The sequence below is a fragment of the Penaeus monodon genome, unplaced genomic scaffold (assembly GCF_015228065.2).
Source record: "Penaeus monodon isolate SGIC_2016 unplaced genomic scaffold, NSTDA_Pmon_1 PmonScaffold_1453, whole genome shotgun sequence".
Taxonomy (NCBI): Eukaryota; Metazoa; Arthropoda; class Malacostraca; order Decapoda; family Penaeidae; genus Penaeus; species Penaeus monodon.
This window is the reverse complement of record NW_023643632.1, coordinates 32501-38493: the sequence shown is the minus strand read 5'-3', so window position 1 is coordinate 38493 and position 5993 is coordinate 32501. Positions and strand designations below refer to the sequence as shown.

At 37.1% G+C, this 5993-nt stretch overlaps 2 pseudogenes; both read left to right on the top strand.

Moving 5' to 3' along the window:
* Positions 1-120: 120 nt before the first annotated feature.
* Positions 121-1064, top strand: LOC119569364 (annotated as a pseudogene).
* A 3574-nt stretch (positions 1065-4638) lies between these two features.
* LOC119569363 lies at positions 4639-5660 on the top strand (annotated as a pseudogene).
* Positions 5661-5993: the final 333 nt, after the last annotated feature.

Below are 5993 nucleotides of genomic sequence, written 5' to 3'. Positions count from 1 at the left end.
GAATTAAGTTGAGGTCAACTTAATGCCAAAATAGAGGAAAAAACAGGTCATCGCCTCGTGTCGCCTTCCCATCGACCGTATAAATTCGTCGCGGCGGTGGCGAATTGGGTCAGTGTTTCCACGTCTCTGGTCGCACCATGAACACTCGGGTGAGCTGCTGCGGTTTGTCACCAACTGCTTTCATATGTAGAACTGCAATTCAGTGAAAGATTAAGAACTAGTTCATTTTGAATAACGTTATCATGGGCAACAATTTCGTTTCCTCTTTAGCTCGTCCTCCTGCTGGCTCTCGCTGCCGTTGCTGCGTCGGATTCTCAACCTTCGTCCTTCTACGGTGTCCCGCGAGTTAGAACTCAAGTAAATAGTGAACGTTATTGCCCTTATCTCTGTAGTATTTTGAGTAATACTTTCATATGTTACCCTAAATGGGAAATGCATACTGAGGCAATATTTTAAAAGTAAAGCAATGGTTATTTTGTGTTCCAGGTATCAGATGACTCTGCCGAAACGTCCTCAGAGAGTCGCCACATCTACCGTAGTCATGATGTAAGTTTACGGGTGTCGGCGGACCATTGCTAATGACCTTGGTTGTTGACGCGACAGATAATTTTAAATAAGTAATCAATCAATCGCCGGATCATCATAGAAACAAACAAGGCAATGCATCATAATCTAATTTTAATAACATTCCTATTTACAGAGATCTGATGAAGATTCTGTTGAATATGGACCTGCCAAAGTACGACTTCGACTGGGCCGTGAAGCACGACTACTCCGGCAACCACTTCGGCCACCACGAGTCCCGCGACGGAGACTACACCCAAGGCTCGTACTACGTGCAGCTTCCGACACTCGCTTGCAGACTGTCAAGTACTACGTGGACGGCGACTCTGGCTACGTGGCCGAGGTGGAGTACGAGGGCGAGGCTCAGCATCCTGAGTCCGAGGAGTATCGCGTGTCTCGAGGCCGATACTCAGCCCCTGACTCAAGCGAAGAAGACTCGTCCGAAACGGTCGTTCGAGCTCCCTCAAGATTTTATGGCTCACCTTTGTAAAGCTGAGAGAAAAAAGGCGGATCTCGATGCGACGGCCATGATTCCATATGGATGATGTGAATTTAATTTATTTGTATATTTAATGTGTAGTAAAATAGTACGAGCATAGTAACCTAGAATGCTTATTCCAGACAACCTAATTGATACGTTCTTGGTTTGGTCTCATCTTAATATGGAAATGAATTAGCATTTCAGTGCGAGATATTGTAGTATAATGAATGAAAATGATAAATGAAAAGCACATCTTGCTACATAATGATAATGCTAAAAATAATGAGGATACTGAAATGAATGCTAATACCAAAGCAAATAGTTATCACTGAAGTTATGACTGATTTATACACCCAAAGTACATCAGTGATGCAACAGTGACAATACAGTGACTTCTACTGATGAACTTTCTATTAAGCAACAAAATAATGATAACCAGAAAAAAGTGATGTTATTAGTAATGACCGTGGTAATAATCATGATTTTGATGACATGAGTAGTAGTAATAATGATAATCATATTTATTATTATTGTTGTTGCTTTCATCATTATCAATATTGATTTATTATTATCGCTATTATTATGATGACATCTTTTCACTATTATTACAATTATTGTTATTATTATTGTTGCTTATCATCATTATTATCACCGTCACTTCTATCATTATAAAAAAAATATTATATCAATGTTAATAATAATAGTGAAATTGATAATCAAAGTAATAATTATATATTGCTGATATAACAGTTATAAGTAAATTTTCATTTCTTTTTCCAATGCCTATCAAAACAAAGCATTTGGTTAAGCAAATGTGCGATTACATCATAAATACCTGAACTTATTGAGGAAGTGACTGAATAAGCGAAACAATAATCGTTTCTAATGAGTGAGGCACTTGTGTAATTTCCATATGGCATGGAGAAAATGTTGCCCTTTTTCCTGCAAAAACAGCATAATATATATATATATATATATCTATATATATATATATATATATATAATATATATAATATACATATATATATATATATATATATATATATATATATATATTATATATATATTAGCCACTGGGTGGGCAAGCTAGCCCAAGTCAGTACTGGTCCCAAGCCCGGTTAAATAAGAGAATGATTACTTAAAAGATAACACCGGCACTCTCCGTGGAAAGGAACTGGGGACCCTACCACGTACTCACTCCAAGAGCATCACAACATGAAAACTACAATTAAGTATCATGCTGTGACCACGGAAGCTCAAACATGACCCTATACCGTAAAAAAAAAAAAAAAAAAAAAAAAAAAATATATATATATATATATATATATATATATATATATATATATATATATATATATATTGTATGTATATACACACATACATATGTGTGTGTGTTTATATGATATTACATATGTGTGTGTGTGTATGTGCGTGTGTGTGTGTGTGTTTGTGTGCGTTTGTGTGTGTATTCACACATATATACCCAGAACCACAAATATATACATTTTAGTAATTTGGTGTGTGTAATATGTGTGTTTACACACACACAATTACACACACACACATACATACATACATATATATATATATATATATATATTATATATATATATATTTATATATAACGCATATATATACATATATATGTGGGCACACAGACACACACACACACGCACATTATATATATATATATATATATATATATATATATATATAATATATATATATATGATTTTTTCTCTCTCTTTAACAGTAGGTGAAATAATATTTATAGAAAACCCTTTCAATTTATAGCTTTATGATTAAACTTTGAATAAAGGTGAATCCTAAAAAGACTTCAAAAATGCCTTAAACTTCTATAAGCATATCTCCTTTCACTTATATAGAAGGACTACCTCTTTCAAGCTCCAAATATTAATGGGTATTAAATATATGAAATCCTTATTCGAGAGTCTTTCTTGTTAACTGAATTTAGATTCATGACATATTTCTATGATTAAAACAAAATTAAGAGCGAGAAACACATGAAAAGGCCGAAGGGGTTTGCGCTGTTTTCCTTCTTCACGGTTTTAACGAACAAGAGATACACAAAGGTAAATCTACATGTGCTCTGTCAGGTCGTATCGATGAACACTCGTGCGATGATCTTGAATGATTTGTGGCTCACTTTTGTGGTGTTAAAGTTGTTGATTAATTGTATTAACACTGCTTCTACCATTTTCCTTTAATGTAGGGCCAAGCTCGCTTAAAGACGGAATTTTGCGATCACTTTGGGTAGTGGCCGTCGGTATCGACCTGAACAACGAAGGCATGGCCTCGAAGAGCGCTGGGGTGTTTGGTCGATTCGTTGTTCGTGGAGTCCCTGTCTTGTCGAACCTATTTATATAATGTCGCAGTCGCTGCAAGGGGTACTGTACAGATGGCTAATAGGTCTGCTGCGGTCCGAATTCTAAGATGTCTTGTGGGGCGGCACTTTTGGGTCTGTTCATTGTTTACTCTGCATTGCGCCAAAGGGGTGGTCAGCAAGGAGCATAGGTACAGGGAGAGCAAAAATGTATTTCCTCTAGGAACTTCGAACTGTATAGACGCCGCCCGTGTTGACGTAAACAACGAAGGCGCTCTTCTTACCATAGTGTTGGAGGCCACACTGAGGATGTCGCCTTACTACATTGTTCCCCACGATGTTTCGGTGACTGTCTGCCTCGAGGGCTTCCATGAAGATTTATGATTAGATCTTTAATATACTTATTGTTATTTAAGAGACATATATACTGACTGATTTTTTAACTTCTATATATTTTAACATTTTAATCCTATAAAGTATTCGTCGCTAATGCCCTTAGCTGTTGACACGGCAGATTTTAGTAAATCAGTCCATGGAAAGGATTGCTGAAAGTTGTGGGCCTCAAGATTTTTTGGGAGTCGATAAGGAGCGTCTTGATAATTACTCAGATCGACGCCGAGCATATACATGTGTGTATATATATATATATATATATATATATAATATAATATATATATATATATATATATATATATACATATATATATATATTTATATATATATACATATATATGTGTATATATATGCATATATTTTATATTTTACATACATACATAGCTATACATGTGTCTACAAACACACGCACACACGTATGTACGTGTATTTAGATGTATACATATACATATATTTACACACATATATATTCGTATGATAATTTCAACGATAGCAAACACAAGAACGGTAAAACACATGAAGCATTTATATAAAGAAACAAAAATAAAATCAAATTACAGTTAAAGGTAAAACTATCCACCCACCAATATATGTAAATTATCGTTTTTATATTTCGATACAAAAATATGCTAAAGACTCACACCACAAAATTTACTCCTGAGTCCTGCAGATTTTTCTAACAAGAAATAAAGTAATGTAGTAAAGTACATGAAATAAATTGGTACCGTTGGGAGAATTCTAATGACCACTAGAGTCAACTTGCAAAATCGAGGAAAAAACAGGTCATCGCCTCGTGTCGCCTTCCCATCGACCGTATAAATTCGGCGCGGCGGTGGCGAATTGGGTCAGTGTTTCCACGTCTCTGGTCGCACCATGAACACTCGGGTGAGCTGCTGCGGTTTGTCACCAACTGCTTTCATATGTAGAACTGCAATTCAGTGAAAGGATTGAGGACTAATTCATTTTGAATAACGTTATCATGGGCAACAATTTCGTTTCCTCTTTAGCTCGTCCTCCTGCTGGCTCTCGCTGCCGTTGCTGCGTCGGATTCTCAACCTTCGTCCTTCTACGGTGTCCCGCGAGTTAGAACTCAAGTAAATAGTGAACGTTATTGCCCTTATCTCTGCCAGTATTTTGAGTAATACTTTCATATGTTACCCTAAATGGGAAAGGCATACTGAGGCAATATTTAAAAGTAAAGCAATGGTTATTTTGTGTTCCAGGTATCAGATGACTCTGCCGAACGTCCTCAGAGAGTCGCCACATCTACCGTAGTCATGATGTAAGTTTACGGGTGTCGGCGGACCATTGTTAATGACCTTGGTTGTTAACGCGACAGATAATTTTAAATAAGTAATCAATAAATCGCCGGATCATCATAGAAACAAACAAGGCAATGCATCATAATCTAATCTAATAACATTCCTATTTACAGAGATCTGATGAAGTTCTTGGAATCGTAGAGATGCTATCGGAGGCAACGAAATTTACCAGAAAATCATACATTTTACTTATGTATTTACAGAGATCTGACGAAGATTCTGTTGAATATGCACCTGCAAAGTACGACTTCGACTGGGCCGTGAAGCACGACTACTCCGGCAACCACTTCGGCCATCAGGAGTCCCGCGACGGAGACTACACCCAAGGCTCGTACTACGTGCAGCTTCCCGACACTCGCTTGCAGACTGTCAAGTACTACGTGGACGGCGACTCTGGCTACGTGGCCGAGGTGGAGTACGAGGGCGAGGCTCAGCATCCTGAGTCCGAGGAGTATCGCGTGTCTCGAGGCCCATACTCAGCCCTGACTCAAGCGAAGAAGACTCGTCCGAAACGGTCGTTCGAGCTCCCTCAAGATTTTATGGCTCACCTTTGTAAAGCTGAGAGAAAAAGGCGGATCTCGATGCGACGGCCATGATTCCATATGGAGATGATGTGAATTTAATTTATTTGTATAGTTTAATGCGTAGTAAAATAGTACGAGCATAGTAACCTAGAATGCTTATTCCAGACAACCTAATTGATACGTTCTTGGTTTGGTCTCATCTTAATATGGAAATGAATTAGTATTTCAGTGCGAGATATTGTAGTATAAAAAATGAATGAAAATGATAAAGGAAAAACACATCTTGCTACATAATGATAATGCTAAAAATAATGAGGATACTGAAATGAATGCTAACACTAAAGCAAATAGTTATCACTGAAATT